Source organism: Neophocaena asiaeorientalis, unplaced genomic scaffold (genome assembly GCF_003031525.2).
Source record: "Neophocaena asiaeorientalis asiaeorientalis breed wild unplaced genomic scaffold, Neophocaena_asiaeorientalis_V1.1 scaffold226, whole genome shotgun sequence".
Classification (NCBI taxonomy): Eukaryota; Metazoa; Chordata; class Mammalia; order Artiodactyla; family Phocoenidae; genus Neophocaena; species Neophocaena asiaeorientalis.
In genome coordinates, this window is record NW_020173037.1 from 8054312 (window position 1) to 8081821 (window position 27510).

Sequence of the window (27510 nt, forward strand, 5' to 3'; positions counted from 1 at the left end):
GAGAATGTCCTTTTACTAAATTTTTGGCCACATGAACTACTGCCTTAGGATTAATTTCTAGAGGTGAAATGAATCTTGAAGATGCTCTATAGAAGGTTTTTTTGTTTTTCATATTCATCAGCATTATATGAAAGGGTCTGCTTCTGAACCAAAATCAGCACTGGGTATTATAAATAAGTCTTGCTCTATTTGTAACCTCCCCACTATGCCTCCACCACACGGTCCCTTTTTGTTTTAATTTGCTTTGATCACTTTGACTACTACTGAGGTGGAACATTTTCCCAGATGTTTATTATACATTTTTTATTAGCTGTTTTGTGTATCACTTGTTAATGTACTTCAACCATTTTTCAGTTGAGGTTTTTAAATTTTATTTCTAATTTTGTAAGAGATTTCTATCACCTAAGGAAATTAACATTTTCTCACGTCACAAACATTTTTCCATAATTTGCATCTACAATGACTAATGTTTATTTTTGCTGTTCTTGTTTAAAGCAGTTTAAGACGTTTATATGATCAAGTCTGTTAAGTGGCCTTTGCTAGGGCTTAGAGTCTTTTCTTTCCCAAATGTTATATAAAATTCATATTTCCTTCTAGACTTAGATTTTTTTTAATTTAACATTTTTATCTATCAGAATTTACATTTGAAAAGGTATGGAGGAAGGGATTTAACTTAATTTTTTTCTAGGTATTTTGATTTGTCTTAATCCCAGTTATTGAAGAATGCCTCCTGAAATGCATTTTAGCAGATGGATAAATCAGTGATGAGGAAATATTAAGGAGAGTGATGGCAGAGCCAGTTATTCATTTAATACTTTCTGTTAAAAGTTTGAGCTAGTTTTTGATAAGTATGGGTAACATGAATTGGCAAAGGCTGGAAGAGGAGATTCACTTTAATTCAACAACTATTTATTCAACTTTTCATGTGCCAGAATTCCAGGCAGGCATAGGTGGAGGGACCAGCTGGTCATGCCCCCAGGACGGGGCAAAGATTAGCTTGGTGTTCCTTCCATTCCACATAGGAGAAAAGGAAAAATGAGGGGTGTTGGCCAGACACAGGGCGATCGTGTTGCGCACAAAAGCTGGACTGAAGACTTTGAAAAATATCTTTCACCGCTAAGGAACTCTAAAAATACAGTCATAAACATGATTTCTCCTGCTTCAATAATACTAGAGTGGAGTTTAGGAATTTCAAGATGTTTGGTGGAGAGTATTAACAATGTGAAAAAAATTAAATGGTTAAGCTAATGCCAGCTCAGCTGAAATGTCATTAATTGAGAGGAGTAATCCCTGATGCCTTAATCCAGAGACTCATTAAGGATTTGGAAGAAATTATGAATAACTTGTTCCATTAACTGAATGAGGTTTTAATTAAGATATTCTTAGAAAAAGAAGAGGACAGGGCAACGTTAAAGTGGATTTTCAGACTTTGGAAGGGGGAACTCAGTTTTGAAGGAGATCTAGAGAAGAGAAGACCTGACTCAGAAGTTGCGACAGACATAAAGCCTGAGAACACTCTGAAATATTTTTCTCTGGTCAGAGCACAGTATTGTTGAGTACTTTGGTACAAAGTTCTATTTCTTGATTATTCTTGTGTTTTCTTTTTCCTGTAGATACTCACATTTCTTTATATTTGTAAAAAATTCAGTGTCTTAATTACAGCACCTTCCATAAGAAAGTTAGCTAAATATAATAATTCAAAGTATAATAGACACATAGAGAAAATAACCAACTATGAGCATAAACTAATATTCAATATTTAAGAGCAACCATAAGTGGCTCTACTCTACTCATCCAAGTTTATTTACCAGCGCTGCCCAAAATTACCCCCCCTTTCCTGCACCACTTGCCTAGTTTCCTCCCTGATCACGGATGAATTATAAAATTCCCCTCTCTCCATTCCCATTCCCCCTGGTACCTCAGCTTGTAATGTTGCCAATCCCCCTTCCCTTCTACCTCTTAACAATCCTCTCCATCTTTTATGAGTAGTATGATGTCCCGTTGCTAGATCAAACCTTACTTCCTCTGTGAAGATTTTCTCCAGATTTTCTAATGCTTTTTTTTTTTTTTTTGCGGTATGCGGGCCTCTCACTGCTGTGGCCTCTCCCCTTGCGGAGCACAGGCTGCGGGCGCACAGGCTCAGCGGCCACGGCTCACGGGCCCAGCCGCTCCATGGCATGTGGGATCCTCCCGCACTGGGGCACGAACCTGTGTCCCCTGCATCGGCAGGTGGATCCCCAACCACTGCGCCACCAGGGAAACCCCAGATTTTCTAATTCCTGATGAACGTTTCTTCCCCTAAAAACATGGTTTCTTCTAGACCACTGAATTTTAGATCTAAAATAGAACTTGGGAATGGTATTGATCAGTAGGTCTCAATATTTAGCATGCTTCAGAATCTACAGGAAAGTTTAAAAAAAATACTGAACCCCTCTACAGAGTTTCTGATTTCCATAGGCCTGGGGTAGTAAGGTCTGAGAATCTGCATTTCTACCAAGTTCACAGATAATGCTGACATTGCTGATATGCTCCTTTTTGAGAATCACTACTATAGCATATGTTATTTTTTGCTTTTTTTTTTTTTTTAGATTCCACATATAAGAGAGAACATACAGATACAGGATTCGCCTTTTTCTGTCTGACTTGTTTCACTTAGCATAACGCCCTCGAGGTTTATCCATGCTGCTGCAGATGAAAAGATTTCCCTCTTTTTATGGCTGAATAATATTCCATTGTGGTGTGTGTGTGTGTGTGTGTGTGTGTGTGTATACACGGAATCAATTTTATATATATATATATATATATACACCACAATTTCTCTATCCATTTATTCGTTGATGGACACTTGGGTTATTTCCGTATCTTGGCTATTGTAAATAGTACTGTAATGGACATGGGGGTAAATATATCATTTTGAATTAGTGTATATCTATCTATCTATCTATCTAGTTGATATACATATATACATATAGTATGTGTATGTGTATATATGTGTGTGTGTGTTGTATACATATATACATATATATAAAAATTGATTCCCAATTCCAATTCCAAATGATTTTATCTCAATATTTTTCACATTTCCATCTTCTTCTTTCCATCTCCAGAGCTGCCACTTCAGATTGGAACCTCATCAGTTCTCTCCCAAAAGACAGAACACTTTTTAAAATTGTTCTTCCTGCTTTGTTCTAGGCTTGCTTTGATTCTTCTAAAGGTTCCATACTGTCTTCCTAAAAGTCAAATCTGTCTTGTAATATACACCATTTCCTTTTGTCTTAATTTAAATAAATATTTTTCATGATAAGTTGAAAAAATAAAAATTTACTTGAGCTTATTGGAAAATTTCAAAACTATGAAGAAGAAAATAAAAATCAACCAGAGAGAACCACAATTCACATTTTGGTGTTTTTCCTTTTCACTTTTTACTGAGCTATAGCTCACATACCATATAATTCACTCATTTAAAGGGTACATTTAGTGGGTTTTAGTATATTCACAGAGTTGTGTAACCATCACCACAATCTAATTTTAGAACATTTTTATCACCCCCTCCCCCAGAATCCCATACCCATTACCAGTCACTGCTCATTAATCGCTTCCTCCACTCGCTCCAGAGCTGTAGGTAACTACTAATCTACATTCTGTCTGGATAGATCTGCCAATTCTGGATGCTTTATATGAATGGAATCATATAATATGTGATCCTTTGTGACTGGCTTCTTTCATTTCGCATAATGATTTCAAGACTTATCCACGTTGTAGTATCTATCAGTACTTCATTCCTTTTTACTGCTGAATAATATTCCATTGCATGGCTACCCCATTTTTCTTTTTTCATTTATCAGTTGCTGGCCATTTGAGCTCTTCCCACTTTTGATGATTATGAATCATCTTGCTATGAACATTCAGGTACACATTTTTTCCAAAGTGGCTGTATCATTTATATTCCTCCCAGCAATGTATGACAGTCCCAATTTCTCCACTCCTTGCCAACCCTAGTTATTGTCTTTTTTTTTAGTTATATCCATATTCATTGGTGTGAAGCAGTATCTCATTGTGGTTTTGCTTTGCATTTTCGTAATGACTATTGATACTGAGGATCTTTTCTTGTGCTTATTGGCCATTTGTATACCCTTCTGCAGAATTGTCTATTCAAATCCTTTGCCAATTTTTTATTGGGTAATTTGTCTTCTTATTATTGACTTGTAACACACATATATATTCTGGATACAATTCCCTTATCTGATATATCATTTGCAAATACTTTTTTCCCATTCAGTAAGTTGTGTTTTCACTTTATTGATAGAATCCTATGAAGCATGGAAGTTTTAAATTTTGATAAAGTCCGATTTGTCTTTTTTCTTTTCTTTTCTTTTCTTGTGGGTACTTTTTGTATCGTAGCAAAAAAAAAAAAAAAAAACCTCGTGTAATCCAAGGTCATGAAAATTCACTCCTATATTTTTTGGGGGGTGTCTGTGATTCACTTTGAGTTAATTTTTGTGTATAGTGTGAGGTAGGGGTCCAACTTCAATCTTTTGCATGAAGATATCCACTTGTTCCAGCATCATTTGTTGAAGACTACTCTTTCCCCATTAAATGGTATTGCTTCCCTGTTTGAAATCAATTGACCATTAATATATAGATTTCTTTCTGGGCCCTTAATTTTACTCTACTGATCCATATATCTATACCATGCTGGTATAATGTTGTCTTGATTACTGTAGCTTTGAAATAAGTTTTAAATTGTGAAATGTGAGTCATCCAACTTTATTCTTCTTTTTCAAGATTGTTTAGGCTATCTTAGGTCCCTTGCATTTTCACATGAATTTCAGGATCTGCTTGACAATTTTTGGGAAAAAAAAAATGGAACTGGGATTTTGATAGGGACTGAACTGAATCTGTAGACCTGTTTGGGGAATTCTGTCATCATATTAACATATTGACATATTCTGTCATCATATTAACATATGTCATCATATTAACGTCTCAGATTAACATGAGATATCTTCCCATTTACCTATTTAGGTTCTTGCAAAAATATTTTATAGTTTTTGTTATACAAGCCTTGCACTTCTTTTGTTGAATTTATCTCTAGGTATTTTATTCTTTTTGATAATATTTTAAATGAAATTAATTTTTCATTGCTAGTATATTGAAATATAATTAATTTTTGTACATTAATCTTGTATCTTACAACCTTGCTGAACTCATTTATTAGTTCTAGTAGTTTTTAAAACTGGATTCCTTAGGATTATTTATATACTAGATCATGTCAACTGAAAACAGACAGTTTTACTGTTTTTCCCATCTGATGACTTCTTTCTTGATTAATTGCTCTGGCTACAATCTCTAGTACAATATCGAATAGAGGTGGTAAGAATAGACATCCTTGTCTTGCTCCTGGTCTTATGGGAAAAGCATTCAGTCTTTCACCATTAGGTATAAAGTTAGTTGCATGTTTTGTAGATGCCCTGTATCAGGTTGAGGAAATTTCTATTCCTAGTTTGGTCAGTCAATAACCACCTCCTTTTAAAATCCTTCAGTAGATCCCTATTTCCTATCAGATCAAGTTCATGCTCCACAGCCTGTGACTGAAGATCCTCCTGGAGCTTCCCATGCTTACTTCTCCAGCCACATCTCTGGATACTCCCTCTGCACCTCCTTTTCCAACCTCATCTCCAAAATGTTGAGCTCTACCTATTGTAAACTGTATGTAGTTCCTAACATTCCATGTTACCTCATGTCTCTTTGTTTTATCTTCTGCCTTATCCCTACTCTTTAGTTCCTAATTATACTTCAAGACACAGCTCACGTGCCACTAATTTCAAAAAGATATCAATTAACTAGATCTGGTTTAGGTGCCTTCCTCTATATTCTTACAACACACTGCACATATTCCTATGCTAGAGTTCACATACTATTCTGCATTGTTGATTTAAGTTTCTGCCTCTCCAAGGAGGATAAATTTCTTATAGTCAAGGGCCATATCTTAACCATCTTTCATCCTCAGTGCCTGGAACTCACTCAGTAATTTGATGGACAGATGAATGGATGGATGTTGAGATTTATGTCACTTTTTAATACTGAGCATACATAAATGAATAAAAAGACTCACACAATCCTAAAGTTCTTAGCAGCCATAAAAAGCAAGAGACCTTAAAGGTAAATGGAGTTGTTCCAGGGCCCATGGAATATAAATGCAGGAAAATATGGATGGCAAACAAATAGACAAGTCAAGCAAAAAAAACAAAAAGTGTTGAGTTTACAGAGCCTGTCTCAATTACTGGAAACAATGGTCTCTAGGAAACACCTTCCTAGGGACGCTTATGCCCCATTTCTCCCACTGCTCAACAACAATATCCACCACTAGTTATTATACATTCAATTCAACTCAAAAAATACAGTAGACTGTATCAATATATCAATCTACCATGTTCATGCACAAAAGAAGTAAGAGCTGTAGCCTCTGACTGTAATAAAAGCAGGTTTCACCAAATGGTGAAGGCTCACACAGAAGATTCAGTGAGACATTAGAGCAGTCAATAATTAAATGTCAAGATGGGTAGTGCAGACAACAGCGTTTCAGTGGACAGAGACTCGTTCACTCACGATTATTGACTGTGCACTAGCAGTATGCTAGGTACTGGGTTGGATGTTGAATATATAATGTTGAATAATTCAGAATCTGTGTGTTCAGGGAATTTATAGTCTAGTGAGGAAGTAATGCAAGTTAACATATAACTTATATTTATTCATTCAGCAAATACCATCACAGATACTATCCTAGGGGTGCTCATGACACAGCAATGAATTAAAAAGACCAAACTCTCCGCCCAGATAGAGCAAACATTCTAGTCGGGAGAGGAGAACAATAAGTGGGTAGATAAATTATGTAATATGATAAAAAAAATAAATACTATGGAGAAAACAGATTAGAGTGATTGAGACTGCTGGGGCATAGATGAGAATGGGGTGCAACTCACAGCCCTTGTGATTGGCCTCATCAAGAAAGTGACACTGGAGCTAAGACTTGAAGGAGGTGAGGCTGTTAACCATACAGCTACTGAGGGAAGGATGCTCCAGGCAGAGGGAGCGGGCAAGCCAGCGCCCTGAGGTGGGAGTGCCTGCGGTATTCACAGAACAGCAAAAAAGCTTTAGTTCTGAGGTTAATTAAGTGACTAAGAGCAGCTGTAGGAGATGAGGTCAGAGAGGTTGGGTGCCCTATGGGCCTTGGAAGGACTAGTCTTAGTAAAATGAGGAACAACTGGAGGTCTTTGAGCAGAAGAGTGATGCAATCAAATATTTAAACAGATCACTCTGGCTGCTTGTGAAGAATAGACTGACAACACAAGAGCACATGCAGGGAAACAGGTTGGGAGATGATTGGCAACATTTAGGCTTGAGGTTATTCTAGTGGCTGAGACCAGAGTGAAAACAACAGAGGTGGTGGGAAGATAACCAGACTCCGGATATATTTTAAGTTAGAGCCACCAGAATTGGATGTATGAGTTTTGAAACAGAGAGGATTCGAAGATGAACTCAGGGTTTTGGTGAGGGCTAACACCTAGGAGAATGGAGGGGAGGGCAACGCCTTCAGGTGAATCCAATCGGGGACGGGGGCGGGGAGCTCAGAAGTTCGGTTTTGTACACTGGAAGCTTGAATCCTTCCAAGTAGAGATTCATGTTGCCAGCTGGATATGTAAGTACCAAAGCAGAGACGAGCAGAGGATTCTATGGGAACGTGTAGGAAGGGCACCCATATGAGGCTTCCTGAGGAAATGACAAACACTGCCTCTCAAAAGGAGGCTGGTGTGATCCAGAAGGCTTCAGAGAGTGAAACGGGCATCGAACAATAGGAAAAAAATGGCTACAGAGAGAGTAGGAAGAGAATTCCAGACATAGGAAATATCTAAGCAAGATCCTTGGAACAGGAAAAAGCATGGTGAGTTTGTGAGAGTAAGCAGAGCCCTGCCTGGGGTGAGGAGTTCTTACTGGAAACACTGGAGCATAAACATGGACCAGACTTGGGGGTGCCTTGAAGACTAGGCTCCTTGTCTAGAAAATCAGCCCTGGCCCACTGATCCGCTTCGGGTTCCCTCCCCAACCAGTGTTCCCATTTCCATCTCAGCACCGTCCCAGGGTATCCTAAGAGTCTGTTTACTTTTCTCTTGGCCTCCCTAGATTGTAGTTCCTTGAGAGCAAAGACCTTATATGTTGATTTTTATCTACCGCAGTGATTCATTAGTGGAATTTTAATGTTTTTTCAAAGAGTGAATTGTATTCGATACACACACCTCCTTATCATATTTTCATTTCAATGCCTGGGGGGATTTTAATTCAAAGAGAAATCCTTGTCTTTATTGAATAGGGGAAAGGTCCATTACAATTAGACTACCTTGTAAGAGGTAGCAGACTAGAAAGATTTCAGAAAACAGGATTTTTCAAAACAGCAACTATCAACCGGAAACTTGAAGCAAAGAACACAGGTCAGGTCGTTATGAATTAATTAAAGAGAGGGAAACGGTGGTAGATTTGCAGTAAGGGCATTTGTCTACGCTACTTGCATACCTTATAAGGATGAAAGAACTAACGCGCTAACTGCACCTGATAACAAGAACTCTGGCATCTGGTACTCATCCCTTCAGAGACCTGTCAGAAGGGCCCTGGGCTCAGCCTGCCCAAGAGACCCGGACAGCTATCTTTTGCAGGGGAGGAGATTCAATGTCAAGCTCAATCTCCAGCCCTGGCGAAAAGAGTACTATGACGTGTGCCTTAAACCAGCCAGTTACCACGATCTAGGGGTCGGCCACCAGGACCCAATCGCGGCTCTGCCCAACACGCGCTAAGGGGAAATGGCTGCTGCTTGAGACACCAACTGGGTGTGCTGGAACGTCACAAAGAACTCTCCAGGGGCAGGGAACAGAAGCACTAATTCATCTAAAAATATTACTGTGTTAATTCCCGTCCTAGCCCTGCTTCTAGCCCTGACTCTTCTGACTTAAAAATACTATCACTTGTTATCCTTGAAATGACAGGATTGCTTTGTTCATTTAGGAGAAAGTATCTGCTGAAGCCCCAAATCTGAATATCCGTGGCTTGCCTTTCAGTTGTTCTTTCACCAAAAAACGGTGTTCCACGTAAAAAGAAGCTAGTTCAGTTCACAAATCAAACGATGACACAGGGCATTTCTTCAAGACAACCATTATGCCTCAGTGCCCAGCAGAAATACTCCACCTGTACTGCCCATTTCTCACACGGAATATTAAAACCATTTGTATTCAAGGGTCGAGACTTAATAAAGTTACTGGTTTTTACTACTTTACCGAGGATACCCTTAAGTGGAGCTGACACACATTTTTCTCCTGGGGCTGGCAATGTGGAAGACCATGAGTTCTAGTGCAATTGGGCGCCACTCTCTTGATTCCTGTTGCATCATTGGTGCAAAGAGCAACACAGTGAAAGAGGCAAATAATCTTAATACGATTACGAAAAGAATTTTGACCTTGGGGCCCCCCTAAAAGGGTCTCAAGGATCCCTGCAGCATGGCAGACCACAATTTAAGAACTGCTGCTGTCTACAAATCCTTGAAATTCTTGGGTCAAAGGCTATAAATATTTTAAGGTGCCTGGTACACATTAGAAATTGCCTTTCAGACATGATCCACCAATTGGCATTTCCCTCTGTAAGGTATGGAAGTCCATTTTATCAGGCTAACCCTCTATGGAATTAAAGCTCCTATGTCCTCTTTACAGGTAAGATAAAGAGTCCAAATTTTAACTCATAGCTCTGTGTGTCTGAGGGGAAAGAGTAATTTCTCTTCAATTTCTGTTACTTCTCCCAACTCAGCTATCTCAACCATGGAATACATTGCTCACGTGAACTCCAAACCATCTTCCAAAACAATATCTGTTACAACAGATCCATGAGTTTAGAGAAGAAAATAATGATAAAAAAATAAGTGCATGGCCCATTACTTTCCCTTCTCTGTGCTCCAAGAAAACGCTTTTTTTCAGTAATTCACTACACAGAGACTAGTCATCAGTTGTGTTTCAGCTCCTTTGATCTGAAATGTGATTTTTAGGCATGTGTTCATTAAAATAAAATTGAAGGCTAAAAGAGTTAACATATAATCCTCAGAATGGAAGAGAACCTAAGATAGCTCCTAATTAACTGACTGATAACATGCAGTTTGACATATAATTCTCTCCAGATAAGATCATCTTAATCAAAAATTCTCCAAAAGACAAGATTCTGTAGTTTCAAGGAATTTACAGTATATTGAACATCATTATTACTTGTGATAAATTTAATAAAATAAGATTTATCCTGGACCCAGATCAAAAGGATTTGGTTTCCCAAGGTTCCGCGTCACAATGTACACTGCATCACACAAAACAGCCCACAAGAGTTGTGCCTCAAAGGCTCAGTGGTTGGCAGAAAACTCCAGAGAACATTTAATTGGTCCCCAACATATGAAGAATACCCAGAACTATGTCTAGACACCCAATACATGTTTGTGTTCCTTTCCAAAACCTGGCTCACTATCTGTAATTCTAGCTCATTAGAAAAGGACATATGTTGCAGAAGGAAAATACTTTTTCAAAAAAAGGATTTAAACCTCATTAAAAAGCACAGATATTATTTGTATTTTTAAATGTAACTAGGTATGTCTCCAGGACTATTAATATTATAAATGTAGCCTTGTGGTTAGGATTTACTAAACCAACACATCAATTAACTCTAGTTGTTTATACAATTTAAAAATCTATCTTCACACTGATAAAAATGGCATTTGAAATTGGAATAAAGCACCTAAAGAAATATTGTATTGTCGATGACAAAGAATTCTGTGCAACTGATTTTTAAATCAGTTATTGGAGGAAAACGAAATTCAGTTCAGCACAAGTTCCATTGATTCTCAAGAAAAATTATGTGTATAACAAATAACTCTTCTGAGAGTCAAATAAGCCTTTTAAGTTAACTAAGCTTTTTAGTGCACTTTGGGCCTTCTTAACCAATACTAAAATTATAGAAGAAAGCTGGTTTTTTAAATCAGAATTTCTGAGATATCAGTAACTGTCCTAAGTGTGATAAAAAACAGTGATGGCTGAACAAGTAACGGTCAACCTAGAGTATTTTCTTTGCCCGATTGAGTGTTTTAAAAGGTCATGCCCATGTCTAAGAAGAGTTTACTTGAATTTATTCATTCACTGAATAAGAATTTGCTAATTTCACTTGCTAGGTTTTATGTACAAAACCCAGTTAGACGTGGACTCTAATCCTTCATTTATTCATTCACCAAACATTTATGGAGGTCTTATTATGTGTCAGACCCCGTTCTAAGCACAAGAATACGTGGGAGGGCAAGACAGATCAGGCCCCTCCTCTTCTGGAATCTGCAGTCTATTGGGTGGTGGGGAGAAGAGGGTTAATAAATGATAAAAAAGTAAACAAGTGAGTAAAAAAGACCATTTCAGACAGTGATTAGTGCTATCAAGAAGGTAAAACCAGAGGACGTGATAGAATAATTGTTGGTGCGGGAGGGCTGAGGAGCTTACACCTAAATGACACAGAGAAGAAAGTCATTCAAAGATCTGGGACAGCAATTTCTAGGCAGAGGACACAGCAAGTGCAAAGGCCTTTAGGAGAGTTTTTTAAAAATCGGATTGGGAAGACAGGCAAGTGGAAGCTTTCTCCTTCCTGCAACTCTGCACCTGACCTCCTCCAGGTGCGCCCCACGCCATGTCAGAACCTGACTCTCATCTCTAGACCTAGAAATCGACCCACCAGACCAGGACACTGTCAGGGTTTCGTACACCTACAGCAAGTCACAGACTTTATTTTATCTACACAGATGCATTGAGGAATTGTTAGAGTTTGCACGGAAGCATTATAAAATCCAACTATATATAAACCACTGTTTATAACTGAGGAAAAGAAGCTCAGGCATGTAAGTGCAAATACCTGGGATCCTGGTGCTATTCATCTCAATGAGAGACACCGCCTTTACTTCAGTCACTCTTGGGCTGAAACATGACTGCTGTAGATCTACTTGGGTGTCGTTAGCAGGTTGAGAGCCGTGACCTATAGAGGAAAACAGTGCATTAAGAAAAGCTGACGCCTCAGAGACAGATATCCAGAGTTAATGGGAAATGGTGGTCTCCATATTGTTGACAGAACACCTCAAATTCTCAGGCCACTCATCAGCGCAGTTATTTATCTTCTTCTCCAAGTCAAAGGAAGAAACATGTCAGGCTTAAAAGCCCTAACGGGAACAGAAAACAAAAGAGGAGGCAGACAGAGTAATTTGTAAGATTTTTTTGTTTGTTTGTTTTTGTACGCGGGCCTCTCACTGTTGTGGCCTCTCCCGTTGCGGGGCACAGGCTCCAGACGTGCAGGCTCAGTGGCCATGGCTCATGGGCCCAGCCGCTCCACGGCATGTGGGATCTTCCTGGACTGGGGCACGAACCCGTATCCCCTGCATTAGCAGGCGGACTCTCAACCACTGTGCCACCAGGGAAGCCCCAAGAAGCAGTTTTGAGTTTTGCTTTGGTTTTCATTAAGAGGACTGTTTCAGTGATAATATCAAAATCAGACGTATTTCAGTATGACTGACACATAATATATATGTTTTGAATAGGCAATCCATTCACATTGCATATAAATCAAACAATATAAAGGGGTATTCATCAAATGTTTCTACTTCATTCCTATCCTTCATTTCCACAAGGGTAACTTCTTTTCTTAGTTTCTTGTGTCTTTGTTTTTTGTGTAACAGAAATAGAAGTATATGTTCTTATTTTCCCCTTTTTATTCAAATATTCCATACTCTATACAGTATTACCCATCCTGCCTTATTATTTAAACAATATGTCTTGAGGATTTCAACATATCATTTCATAGAAAGGACATCTTTCCATATCAGCACATAGAAAACTTTCTTTTTATTTGCTTTTTACATGTTCAGAGTATTCTATTATACAGATGTACCACAGTTTGCTAAACACATTTCTTTATTAGTGGATATTTGGTTTAATTCCAATCTCTTGCTATTACAACCAATGCAGCAAGGAACAAGTTTGTACATACAGTATTCTGCACATGTACAATTATATCTGCAAGATAAATTCCCAGAAGTTGGATTTTTGTATAAATTAAAAATTATCCACTTGTAATTTGGGTAAATATTCAGAAATATCCCTCCATGGGGGATGTACTACAATATCCACTATCATCAGTGATTATGAGAACACCTATTATCCAAGGCCTTGCCAAGGCCAGAATGTATTTTCAACCTTTTGGATTTTTGACAGACTGACAGAATGAAAAATGTTGTCTCAGTGAAATATTAATTTGCTTTCTCTATGACCGAGGTGGAGCATCTTTTCATATGTTTAAGTGGAATTTGTCTTTCCTTTCCTGTTAATTTTCTGTTCATAGCCTTTTCCCATTTCCTCTATTATGTTGTTGGTTTTATCAATTTACATTAGGGAGATTAGCTCTGTCATATGAATTGCAAATATTTCCCATAGTTTTCTTTCAGTTATCTTTTGATTTTACTTGCAGGATTTTTTGCTTTGTTTTGGTTTTGCTAGATAAGAGCATTTTTAAAATTATAGTATTTATCAATTTTGTGTGGTTTCTGGATTTTCTCCTAAAATTTCATGGCTTATTTTGCATTTACATTTTTGCAGCTTATCCTACTGCACAGTGTGGGTTTCTGCTGTTGTTTTCCTAGAAGGCTGTCTGGTTCCAACACAACTTATGGACACATTAATTTCCACCCTTCTGATTATACTTGCCACTTCATCATACGCCATATATACTTGGGTCTCTTCATGCATAAATACCACACCGTTTTAACTACTGAGGCTTAAAAATGTTTTAATATCCAGTAGATTTAGCTCCTTTGAGAAATTCTACTCGATATAAATGTATCGGCTATGAAAAGAAATAGAGCTGATTCTCCGAAGCTGACTGTATGATTTCTTGGTTCAGAAGCCACGTGGCCTCCCTGAGAGCAGCCTCCTTCACTCTGCTTCTACTCTCTGCACACCTGCCCCACCTCTCCCCATCAGATTTACCCTTAAAGCTGCTGTTTGTGGGCACAAAGAACTGTTTTCTCCTCCGTTCTCTGTGCTTTTATTTGTAAGATGGTAAATGCAGTGCTTTTGAAAGCTTTCAGATGTTTGAGGACTTACACCTGCCCTCCAGGCTGTTGGATCTAGATCCTAAAAGTTGTTCTGGGGAGCAGATAATCATTAACTTTTTATAGATGGATTAGAGAAATGTAGGCTTCCAAGAATATATTTTGGAGATAGAGACATACATCAAGCGGGTCAGGCAGAAAGGAAAACGGGGTCGGGTCGGAATTAGAGAAAAGAAAATGAACTGGAAAAAAAAAGTGCTTTTCAGGCTCCAGAGCTTGCTGGACTTGGAATCCCAGAGCAGCGCCACCCAGTGACCGCCGTGTCCCGACCCGACACGTGCAGAGACAGGAGGGAACGGGCCGCCTCTCCGCCCTTCCGGAGCCGGGGAGTCAGAGACAGAGACACAGACGGAGACAGAGAGGCCTGAAAGAAGCACACTTAACAGTTCTCACCGGTCCGGGGGCAGCTCCAGGGCCTCGGGGGCCGCGTTTCGCCGGAAGCCACGGAGGGAAGCAGCGCCCACGTCCCGCGCGGGCAGGGGGCGGGGCCGAGGAGGGCGGGGCGCAGGCGCGGTCCGGGTGGGAAGGCGGTGCCCCCGGGTCCCACCCCCCACGCCCTACCCTCCCGCCGCTCTGCCGCCCAGGGACGCCCCTCGCGCGCGCGCACACACACACACACGCACACACTTCTCTCACCCCTTCACACCCTCACACACTTCACACCCCTCTCACACCCTCACACTCCCTCGCACACTCGTTCTCCCTCTCGCACAGACACCCCGTCATACACTCACACGCAGCCCCTCACACACTAGCACCGCCTTCACACACACGCACTCACTCACCCCTTCACAGACTCGCCCCCTCGCGCACTCACTCTCACTCAGCACTCCTTCAGTGTCCTCGTTCTCACTCGCTCTCATCCACTCTCCCTTTCTCTTCCAAGTCTTCCCCACTTTGCTCAGAATGATAGCCCTTTGGGGGGAGGAATGAGAAGAAGGCTGCCTGACCCCAGGGCTGAGCGCAGCTCTGTCCGGGCTCTGTCCGTATCCAAGAAAAACAGAGCCACGTGTTCCCTGCACCTCAGCCAACATTGTGGGCCCCGAAAGAAGCAGCTGTGCGTCCAGGAAGGCTCAGCCCCCGAAGGGCCCTCACTGTGCATCACCCGCTCCCGCCCTTGTTAGCAAAGGGGACACGGCGTTCTCTGTGGTTCATACCACACTGGGTCCTGGGGGTACAAGCAGGTAATGACAAAGTGCTACCCTCAGAGAAAGTGATGGTTTGGTGGGGATGGGAATAGGTAAACCAGTAATTGAGACAAAACACATGTTTCAAATTATTTCTAATTTTAAAATCGTATTTAAAAAGCACACACATACTATGAGACGTGCCATGAAAGCTGTGGAAATACTGTGAAGATTTAGAAAAGCAAACGACCACACGTGCTGGGGGTCTCAGTGGAGGTTTTGTGATAAGGAGGACTGACGGGGACTTGGTGAATCAGGAGGAATTTTCACGGAAGCCCTGAGCTGGCATCTGCCCGGGGTTGTAAGAATCAATTACTGGTGGGGATGGTGCTGAGAGGCGATCGTGGTATCGTGATGAGTGGAACTTACTTGTGCAAAGCCCAAGTGTCCTCAGGGATAGTGGTGTCCCAATTCCTCCAGCACCGCCAGGCTGCGTGGCTCCGGGGCCAGCCGAACCCTCTGTGCGAGGAACCCTGGGGCCAGAGTGGCCAAGACTGGGCCACACAAAAGGGGGTGCAGAACTAAGGCTCAGACCTGGGTTTGAGTTATTGTTCAGAGGGACTTGAATGTCACTGAAGGAGTTAAGACCTAGTTTAGGAAGTTTGAAATTTCCCTAGGCTTTTCTAGACCTTTCTGTCAGAATTATATATAGTCTCTAAATTGCAACTCTTTATTCTCCTTTAATTGTACCTTTTTTTATTCCCCACTTATAACAGATACCTATTACTTCCTCTTTGGTTTTTGCCCTTCTGGTTTACATTCAGAAGTTTTTGTGTATTTTTGGAATTAATATTTTGATTTAGTTTGTGTGTAAATAAGGCCTTGATGCTTCAAGGCTATGACAAACAATTTGTCATTTTGCTGTGGCCCTTGAATTCGAGGTACTGCAAGTCTGGCAGTGTGGCGTGTCACTTAACCATGAGCAGGCTGGCTCAGCCCAGGATCAACTTCTCAACCCCTCTGAGTTCTGTTTGAAACTCCTGGTCAAAGATTTATTTTATGGGGCAAATTACATGCTACAGCAACATTCACAGAATGCAAAGGATATACAGTTAACCCTTGAACAGCACAGGTTTGAATTACAAGGGACCACTTATTCTCGGCTTTTTTTCAATAGTAAATACTAAACTGCTACAGGACTGGAGTTGGTTGAACCCCCAAATTCAGAACTGCCCATCTGGAGGAACCTCGCATATGGAGGGCGAACTACAAATTATACCAGATTTTCTACTGCGTGGAAGGTTGACGCCCCTAACCTTCGCATTGTTCAAGGGTCAACTATACTCCATTAATATTGCAATAGAATTGCTTTCGGCTACTCATAGCTAATATGTCTCCTTGATCACAAATACATACTTGGAGGGAGTGATTAATGATGCCCGTAATGTAATTGCCATTCTGAACATGGAACTTACTGGAAACTTAATTTCTAATTTTGAATAACTGATTAGTAACTTAACCCTGGGGGGACCTAGTCAATCAGCAAACACTGAGCATTCTGTGCTAGGCCACCAGAAAATAATAATAATATAACATAATGTAAAATGAGAGAGTGCAGGGAAGAAAAAGAAATAAATCTGCGTTTCTGCCCCAAAGTGGCTCACAGTTTTGTAGGAATGATAGATATATAAACTGATACAAAGAAGAGTGAGAAGTATGAAAATAAGGGTGTGCCCAAGATGCTATGGAGTTCTGAGAAAGAAATGCCTAACCTGGGAGTTCATGCAATTAGGCAAAAAAGGCCCCGTGACTGAAATGGGATCTGCAGGGGACTTTACACAGTAAATAGGTTATAAAAGGCAATGAAGGGGCTTCCTTGGTGGCGCAGTGGTTGAGAGTCCGCCTGCTGATGCAGGGGACACGGGTTCGTGCCCCGGTCTGGGAAGATCCCACATGCCACGGAGCGGCTGGGCCCATGAGCCGTGGCCACTGAGCCTGCGCGTCTGGAGCCTGTGCTCCGCAACGGGAGAGGCCACAACAGTGAGAGGCCTGCGTACCACACACACACACACACACACACACACAAAAAGGCAATGAAGAAAAACAGGGTACTCAAGCTTCATCTGGAATTTATCAGAAAACTTATTTTTCATATTTTCCATTCTTTTTCTTTTCTCCTGGGATATTTTTATGACATGAAATGGAGAACAGAATTGAGACTTTTTTAATTGTAGTTGATTTACTGTTAGTTTCAAGAATGAGACATCTTTAACAAACAAAGATGTTATTGTGAACTTCCAGGTCTCAAATTGTTTTTCGAGAGATGGAGCAATGGCCTCCTCCTTGGCTGGGGTGGTGGATGGGGTCTGGGGTTTCAAGACTGATGTATGGAACCAGCTCCTACCTTTACCATCGCTGTCACCAGCCCACAGTCAACTGAGGAAAGCTGTGGGAGAAAGAAGCTACAGAGGAAAAGGAAGCAACACCATCATTAAGGTGCTGAGAGTTGATCTGATTAAACTGAGCCTGTCTGTGCAGGAAAACAGGCAGCTTCCTGCACGCCAGTCGGACGAGGGTCAAACACAGCTCCCCCTCACAGCACCTGCCTCTGCTTTAGTTCTCCCAGCCAGGGACAATTGGTCTGCTTACCAGGCATGGGGTTTAACTTATTTTTTATACCCCACGGGCTTATTTGCTCCGCGGCATGTGGGAGCTTCCCGGACCAGGGATCAAACCGTGTTCCCTGCATTGGCAGGCAGATTCCTAACCCCTGTGCCACCAGGGAAGTCCCTCCTAGGAGATTCTTAATTGTCTTTCAAATGGTGATGGCTAAGTCATTCCACGGTGTAGACCTCTATTCAAAGTCATCAGAATGATCAGCTGCTCATCAGGAATGTCTGGACCCCTGTGCACAGGAAGGCAGAGCTGCTGGAACGCCAGCAGAGCTACAGAATTCCAGGAACTGGAGGACTCAGCTCTCACAGAGCCGTCCATGGCTGCCAGTACACGGTCCATGCTGTTTGCTCTCCAGATATGCAAAGCATTTCCAACAAGTGGCCACCAATCTTCATCCTCAAAGTGATGAAGCACACGAATTGTCATTAAGAAGGGGACAGACTAGCAGCCCCAAGATGGTGCACAAGATGATCCACCTGCTCAGCCATAAAAAGAAACAAAATTGAGTTATTTGTAGTGAGGTGGATGGACCTAGAGTCTGTCATACGGAGTGAAGTCAGTCAGAAAGAGAAAAACAAATACCATACGCTAACACATATATACGGAATGTAAAAAAAAAAAAAAAGGGTTCTGAAGAACCTTGGGGCAGGACAAGAATAAAGACGCAGACATAGAGAATGGACTTGAGGACACGGGGAGGGGGAAGGATAAGCTGGGACGAAGTGAGAGAGTGGCATGGACATATATACACTGCCAAACGTAAAATAGATAGCTACTGGGAAGCAGTTGCATAGCACAGGGAGATCAGTTCAGTGCTTTGTGACCACCTAGAGGGGTGGGATAGGGAGGGTGGGAGGGAGACGCAAGAGGGAGGAGATATGGGGATATATGTATATGTATAGCTGATTCGCTTTGTTATAAAGCAGAAACTAACACAAAATTGTAAAGCAATTATACTCCAATAAAGATGTTAAAAAAAAAAAAAGATAATCCACTGATGTATAGGAAGAAAAATTTCTATTTTCTAACTTCGTAGATTTTATCCACGCATTCAATTTATACATAAGTATACGTTATCAAAAAGTTTGGAGACCCCTGAGCTAGACCCCGACGAGTACAAAAAAGCCTGGTCAATCCCTTAACCTACTTCCTTGTGCCAGAGACTGGCTACTCTGCCCTAAGAGACACTTGATGGCAGCTGGGAGCTCTTAGAGGGTCTCTGGACTTGGTAGAAGAAAAGTAAAAGAAGTTATGAAGAGCCTGGCATATTCGACGTGGAGTCCGACATCACATCCAGAGCCAACTGGCCTTCTGTTTATCCCTTCAGTCAAAACGTCTTATCCCTCAGTACAGAGAGTTTTACTTTGCTTCGGTACACTGCCCGCAATCCTAACAAGTTGTGATGTGTTTGTTCTATGGAAAGGAAACAGCTGCTTGGAACAGAAATCTCACTGTCCTCTCAACCAGAAGGTTTGGAATGGAGCCTGGCTCTGTTTTTGGCCTTATCACTTGAGGAAAACCCTTGCTTTCCCCACATTCAATTTCTTCTCCCATAAAAATGAGGTATTGCTAATCTCAACTTCATAGGATTATTTCTGTGTTTTTTTAAGTGTAAAATTTTTACCTGATAACTCTCAAACTACAGAAGTACTGCATGCTTAGTTTATATAACGAAACAAGTGCTAACAAAACAGTATGAAGGCAAAGCTGATTTTCTCCCTTTCCCCCTCATGCCCTCCCTCCTGATACAGGCAAAACACGCAGCCCCAATGTACACCCTTCCACCTCTTTCTCCTTGCTCATACGAACATAAATAAGAGGAATTTTTTTGTATTAAAATTTATGATATATACATTATTCTGCAACAAGCCTTTTTCCTACTCTATACATTGTTTTCAGAAGCAAATGAAATCAGATTCCTAAAAGAGCTTGGTAAACTGTAGTCGCCACTCAGCTTCCTCTTTCTAACACCAATGAGAGGTAAACTGAGTGAAAGAATAGGTGAGTTTACTAAACACAAATGCAGTCAGTAATTTTGTTGCATAGAATCCAGAGTTGTCCCATCTGTCCAGCGTCGGTGGAGAGTGCCTCAGTGGAAGCAGTATGAGGGCCCAAGGCTGGGGAAGAGGGGCCCCAGGGCTACCTGATCCATGGCTGCCCCCAGCACCAGGCACACTGCGGGTGACTGACCAATAAGAGTGGGATGACAATGTAGGAAGAATTGATGAATAGATTAATGAATTTTAAAAGGAACAAATGAAGGTACAAACAAGACTCCAAATGGGACCATTTCTTTAAGAAGTGTTTTCGTGAAAATATGGAAGGAAATAATGAGGGAAAATAGGGAATTTTCTCTAAGAGATCTGAGGATGCCTCTGAATAAGCAATGGAAAAAAATTGGCTGACTCATTGAAGGCTGGTGGCCTCCGGGGACCTGTAATTGTTTCACCAGCCAAGGGAACTCCAAAGCTGAGTTGGAAATCAGGTTTCTCTTTTACCTTCTTACGTTAATCTAGAAACAGTAAATGCTGGAGAGGGTGTGGAGAAAAGTGAACACTCTTGCATGCATCTCAAAGCATTACCAGAATGATCAAAATGTGCCCTGCATTGTGTGGTCCCTCCTCCAGCGGCCCCGCCCTGCAGATGAGACCACCTCCCACGGGTCCCCTCCCTGCTACCTCCTCTCCTAGGCTGTGGCATCAGGGCCAGGCGCTTATTTCTCTATTAACTAGTGTCACCCCAAAACTCATATGAGTAAGCGTCAAACTGCTGTAACTTGTGCCGAGTTACAGCTCCTTATTATGTAGTAGTACTAAAAATTAAAAGATTCTTCAAGTCAGGCCATTTAGAAATTTTTCTAATTCGCAGAACACATTAAACTAATGATGCTAATTAGCTTACTCAAAACAATCTCATCATGACTTTTACATCTTTTCTAGGGCAGGACCAGCATAGATAATATTCTATAGGGATTTCTCCCTGCAAGGGACACAGGCTATCCTTTCTCACCTAATTATAAGTATCTTCCAAAATGCAATCTGTGTGGTGTTATATAATTGTGCTTAAAAACGTTTTTCAGTAAGGGGAATGTGTCCTAAATCTAACCAAATATATATCAAAATATAAATGTTCAATTATAAAACTGGGGAAAATTGACTGTGCTCCACGTTCTACAAGACGGGCACATGTGTACTGCCCACATGGATTTTATAAAGATTCTAAGTATACTGTGAAGTCTGTTTATTGGCCACCAAACACATACACACAAGCAGAACCTAATATTTAATGATACAACGAGTAACAGCCATTTTCTTAGCCTGATTCAGATTAATGGAAGATTTTTCTTTTTTTTAAAGAATGATTTTCTTATATAAGTTCTCTGAAAACACTATTCAGGGAGATTTCATCTGTGCCCCCTTGTCCTCTTGCCTCTTTGTAGAATTATTACCTAACAGGTAGTAGGGGCATCCGAATACATGTGCTGACTAAACAACTACGTTTTTCAAATATTACCAGGAATGTTCCCTTTCCACTACCTAAGAGGAAACCATGTTTGACCAAAGTGTCTCTCAGGAGAGTGGACCGAACTAAGACGGAAGTGTAATTTGAGCAATACCAAAGGATTAGAATGGTTAATTTGCAAATATGACAACATTGATTTTCTGTATGTAGCAAAGGCGTCTCATTTACAAATCAGGAGTAATCTGCAGAGACTTGGGAACATTCAGCAATGATTTATAAGATTATTACGCGAGACTCCAGAACACAAACCATCTCTGTCTATACTCAGACACATAGACACACAGACACACACCACATAAAGCCATCCTGCATTATACACAGATATACCTGTTGAATTCTGTATCACAATGGAGAGGGCTAATTAGCAAATTTGTAAATGAGCTCCTGTTTTTTTCCCCAAAGTTGTCAGACGTAATAATTAATCTGTTTTCCTAAACTGTCTGCCATTATTATCTACATGAGTGCCTCTCAGTGAACACGGGGACTTCACAAAGGTTTTACTCTCTGCAGGACTCCAGGGCACCAAGGGTTGTGGGCAAAGCACAGAGATTCCCCTGACCAATGGCTGCGTTGGGCATAGAGTACCTCACAAAAGACTCACTCCTCATTTGTTTGTTCTGTATCACCAGCAGCAAATAACCATAGACACAAATATATAGACACCAAAGTGGCTTGGGCTAACCTCTAAAGCAAGATAATTAGCAGATAATTCGTTTGTTCTCCCGCAGCAGTAGAAGCTTTGTTAATCAGGCAGTAGGTTACATAGATTTGCCTTTAATTACTTACAAAAAGGCACATGTTCTCCTGCATCCACGAATAGTCAAATATCACAAGTATTAGACAATATGTGTAAAATTGCTGCAGTTATCCGTTTTCTTGGATCCTTCCCCTATCAAACTGTGTCTCTCTCAAGGGAGGCTACCCAGTCACTTTATCGCTGTGTCTCTAATACCTCCACCCAGACACGGTGAGTCTCGTTAGATTATTGATGGCAAAGAGCTGGAAGCACATATGAGTTACTCTGGAAGATTCGTGTGTTTTCTTTTTCAATTGGAACCGTTCACATAAAGGAAATGCACAGGGAATGTATCCTGAAGATTAAATCCCTACATTTTATGCTATGAGCTCCTTATCCACGTGTATATGAAGAATATAGTTTAAAAATGACTACTTACCTCTTGACAAGGGGCTCTGGTAGTTTTTGATCATCCTTGTGCAGCTGGTTCAACGCCTCAAATGTCCAGTTGAGCCTGTACGTAGCAGCAGCGGTTACATTAACCTATGTGTGAGATCTAGCTCTTAATGCCCAGCTACACAGTCTGCCTGTGGTCAGCTGGGATTCCCCTTCCAGAAAGAAGTCTTGGTTATAAAATGGTGTTAACATTTCAGAAGGACTGAAGGGTTTAGATGAACACCTCAAACCTCATTCTTATAATTTCCCCCCAGTTATGACAGCAGTTATAACAAGTTAGTGAGCAGAGACTTGCCATGCCTCTCTCTTCACCCCTTTTCATTATATTCTTTGTTGCCTTCACAAGGCTGACCTTTCTTTAACTGAGTTCTTTGCTGTTCATCCTCAGGGAAGAAAAAGCTACATTGGGAGGGGGTGATATATTTTTATTTCACCCAATATATCCAAAAGAGTGTGATTTCAACATAAAATACAAATTTTAATCTATTAAAGAGATGGTTTAGATTTTTAGTACTAAGTCTTCAAAATTTGGTGGGTATTTTGTACTGACACCACATCCCAACTTGGATAAGACACATTTCAATTGTTCAATAACCACGTGTGTCTAGAGGCACTGGACTGCCCATCAGCTATAGTTCGTTGAAGCTTACACTGGATGCCGGGTAGATAGAGAGCTGATGGTAGTTCTGGGCCGTAAATGTTAGAGGAAAGTCACTCTGTCTAGGAAAGAACGTCCATTTTTCTGTTTGCATCAGGATTTGTGGTCAAGATGAACACAATTCTGTTACAGCTGTGTAACTCTCTTCCAATTTTCGTCTGAGAGAGCCCCAGGTCTTGCTGTAGAGGAAACAGATCTATACAGCCTGGGATGTAGTGTATACACAAGGTATTAGAGAATTTCAAACCTTTCTGTTGCTCACTGATTCAGCCAGTGATGAGACAGCTCTTCAGGATCCTAGAAGAATACTGCTACTCAGATTTCTTTAAAAATGTTCATTGGATGAGAGACCAAATGAACCAATAACCCAACTACCCATTCTCTGATACACAGAATATTTGCAGCTCTCAGCTAATAAGTTCCTCCTCATTTACATGCTGGTCTTCAGTTTAAAGTGCTTTCATATTTCATCAGAATAATTTTTTCTCTCTCATAAGGTCATAATTTTCATTGGATTATAAGTCTCCTTATGTTCAAGAATAAAACTAATTGATTACACTATGCACAATGAGCTGTATTTGGATTCTCCAGTTATAATGTGTTTCATCAAGACTGAATCTCAACTATGATTAAAAAAATCAGCTGTATTGAAGTACTACAAAATTAACCCCTTTTAAGTGCCTAATTCAGTGAGTTGTAGTTTATTCACAGAGCTGTCCAACCATCACCACTGTTTAATTTCAGAACATTTTCATCACCCTACATAGAAACTCTGTACCTAATGGCACTCACTACTCGGTACCCCTGCCCCCAAACCCCATGTGGCTTCATTTCAATTGGAAAAGTCACCTTAAAGGCTGAGTTGAATGTTTTTGTGATTAGAATAGACAGTGGACTTTTTTGGTGTGGTGGTTTCTCTTATTCATTTGTTCTATACATATTTATTGAATACTGTCTGGGGTGTAAAAGAGGGAAGAGAGTCGACAGTTCTGAGTGTGAGATATGGTTCTTCTCTGAGATAAACTCAGAGTACACAGACTAGCTCTCTTTTCTGTGCTTGACGGATGAAAGATCTGATACAACTCCATTTTGCATGAAGCTAGAGTTTTAAGCTGGTAGAGCACCATCATTTGGTATCTCTGGCCCTATACAGCTGTGAATACATTTTCACAAGTCTATTTAGAGTTAGAACCTGGCTCCAAACAGGAGACCACAGGATATAAGTGAAGAGTTTTGACTTGCTTCCATCTCACACTTTGCCTCGATTCTATTCTATTTCAGTGAGAAACCAACCAGGGTATAGCCCATGAACACCAATCCATCATTTCCTACACTCATCATCCCGACACACACTCCCTCCTCCTGGGGGTCCGTAGTGCCACCTTAATATACTCAAAACGTTCTTATGGGCATTAATTTCTGTTGCATGAATTCCTTGATGTAGGAAAGGCTTACCTGACAGTCAATTCCCACAATACCTAGCCACTTCTAGCTCATGATTTTATTGCTTCCTTGTATGTTTGCTAATTGTGTTCCGTGTCTGTCTTATCTTCCTAAAGAGAATGAGGCTGCCTTGAGAATAGAGACCAGTGTGTCCCTGTTCCGCACCACCACTGTGTCCTGATGCTGTTAATACACGACAAATCATGGAATTGGTTTAGCTGTCAGGTGGAAAGCTGTGGGTTGAGCCACTGTTTCTACTGACTCCCATTTTATAATAGTTAAATGGAGAGTTGGGCCCCTGACAACTGGTATGGCTATGTCCCTGCATTTGGTGTCCAGCCCAGCACCCTCTTTCACTGGATGTGCCTTGTGTCTGAGCACCTGCTATGTGCCTGGCTCTGGGCCAGGTGTTTGAAAGCAGCATCCCTCCTCTGTGCTCCCCCCTGTATCCTCATGTCCATCATTGCATTTACCCCATGGTACAACGCGGGCTGTGTTTTCTGTCTCCCTCCCTGGGCTGTGAGCACCTCATGGGCAGAGTGGAGTTTTACACAGAGCCTGGCGCACAGCAGGCTCTCAAATTAATTTTTGTCACGTGAATAAATAAATTAAAAGGCAGTTGTTAGCCGCTCTCTGACTAGCCAAAAAGACAGCACACACACATCTGAAACAATAAGAGGACGAGACAGTATCACTGAAAGGGTTAATTGCCACAGCCGACAACGTGTAAACCGAATAAACTTAGGTACCCATATCGTCTGGTATAGAAGTAAAACATGTTTGAAAAGTATAATCCAACCACTAAAACTCATTTTACAGTACCTCAGATTTTTATCTGCATCTTTCAAAGAGCTTTAAAGGAGATGTAACTTACGTTCAACAACACTTCACGAAATCACCTTTCTTTGTCTGCCCATCTTCTTGTACTCCTTGCTTCTCTGCAGCCTCTCACCCCGGTCCCCAAGTCTCTCCCCTCACTCGATGGGCACCTACTTTGTAGGCATCTGCCCCTTGGCTTTTTTCTCAGTGCCAGACTCAGCCTCTCTGGCTTCCTTGACTCCCTCTCTTTCACTCATTACCCTAAGTCTGCACCGCAGAAAAGAGCCTGGAACCAACCCACTTAGCAAGAGTAGCCTTCCTTCCTAGAAGTGGGTGGAGGTGGGGAGAGCGGTAAAGAAGGTTTAGATGGGTGAAGATTATGAATTCTCCAGTAGTAATTTTGTCCCTGTTACCAGTGAAATAAGATTAAGAAATGCAGAGAATCTAACAGGGCTGGTAAAGAGTTGTCCTCTCCGTTTGGGGACACGTCACTTGATGCTGTGATCTAGCAGCAAGCTCCCAGAAGTTGATTACGACCACTTAACCTAAACTTGATGGGACGTCTTGCCCCCTCACCAAACGCAGAATACGAATCGCTCGTCTCAGGAAGGGGTTCTCTGGTCTTCAAAATTCTCTTCGGTCCTTCCTACAGGAGTTTCAGCTCCCTGTTTCAACACAATCTGTGGCCAGGGGTAAACAGAGGTCCTACCTGGACGGATCACACACGTGTCTTCTGTGCTGATGTGTAGAGCTGAATTCACCAGGCTCCTCGAGCTAAGTTGGCCCTGTAAGGGTTCAAGTCCATTGCTTTGAAATTCCACAGTGTGAGTCTCCAACCCAGAGGCAAAAATTCAGTAACGTCGTAACACAGCATCCATGTGTCAGTCAGGGTCCAGCCAGGAAAACAATAAGTATTTTAAACAGAGGTAACTTAATTTAACACAGGGAATTGGGTACACCAATCTGAGAAGACAAACAGGGATGATGGGGCAAACTGGAGATTAGCAGGAACCGGAAGCAGAGACCTACCTGAGGCTGAAAGACAAAGCGTTCCTGGGACCCAGCGGCAGAACCCACACAGACCTGTCCCAAGGGAACAGGAGCCTGGAGGAGAGGCCACCCAAGCTGGAACCATGTGGGGGAAATGCCCTGGTTTCTCCCCCATCCCACCCACCTCTGAGTTCCCCGTTGGCTGAAAAGGAACCTGGGAGGGTGGCCTGGGTGCAGGGGCAGAAACCCTGCACTCTAGCTCAGGGAGGGGAGGGTGAGTGATGGACCTACCCTGGGTTAAACAGGCCCAGGACACACACAATCCCCGTGAGATATCACTGACAAAGCTGGGGAAAATAAGGATGCAACGGAAAGACAGACTTGGCATGCAGAAGCAGCCAGGTCACCTGGGCATGCCCACACCTACTGCCACGAGAGGGGACATGCAGGGCCTATGCCGGTTGCCAGACATGGCGGATGACACACTCTGATCCAGTGAAGCCTCACAATCGCCTGCAGAGTTTTACCAGCAGCAAACTAGGCCCAGAGAGATGAAGCAACTTGCCCAAGGTTGTACTGCCTGTAGCTTTGGAATCAGAGCTCACTGAAGGCGAGTTTGCATCCACCGTGCTGCCCCTGAAACACAGTGTTGGGTACTCAAAGGTGTCGATGAATACGTGCCTTTCGGCGACGCCATTGGAGGAACAGAGCTGGTGCTGAGGCAGGGAGAGCTGGCGCTCTTCCACCTTCCTCTGCAGGCTTCCTTCTCAGCCCTACAGTTCTCCTCTGCCACCGACACTCACATCCTCCGCTCCGCCCCCATCAGCACCCTCAGCGCACAGACGCACACAAACCTCGCATCCGAAACAGCTCC

At 41.6% G+C, this 27510-nt stretch overlaps 2 protein-coding genes and 1 long non-coding RNA gene across 9 annotated transcripts in view; 1 reads left to right on the top strand and 2 right to left on the bottom strand.

Annotated features, from left to right (window-relative positions):
* The window catches only part of LOC112398141 (uncharacterized), a 123357-nt gene extending 108675 nt beyond the window's left edge, over window positions 1-14682 (bottom strand). For both annotated transcript variants that reach the window (XR_003002939.1, XR_003002938.1), the window contains exons 1-2: window positions 14603-14682; window positions 11965-12084 (exon numbers count right to left, since the gene is read on the bottom strand). This is a non-coding gene — a long non-coding RNA (uncharacterized LOC112398141). The remainder of the gene's footprint in view (window positions 1-11964; window positions 12085-14602) is intronic.
* The window catches only part of CLVS1 (clavesin 1), a 140626-nt gene that overhangs the window by 68721 nt on the left and 44395 nt on the right, over window positions 1-27510 (top strand). The window lies entirely within an intron of this gene.
* The window catches only part of ASPH (aspartate beta-hydroxylase), a 262524-nt gene continuing 252462 nt past the window's right edge, over window positions 17449-27510 (bottom strand). Inside the window, exons 26-28 of one of the 6 annotated variants that reach the window (XR_003002936.1) lie at window positions 26356-26431; window positions 22710-22784; window positions 17449-18408 (exon numbers count right to left, since the gene is read on the bottom strand). The gene's annotated coding sequence lies outside the window, so the exon portion shown is untranslated. Of the gene's footprint in view, window positions 18489-22709; window positions 26432-27510 lie in introns of all 6 variants that reach the window. The other 5 variants (XR_003002933.1, XR_003002935.1, XR_003002932.1 and 2 more) reach the window with 5 other exon arrangements.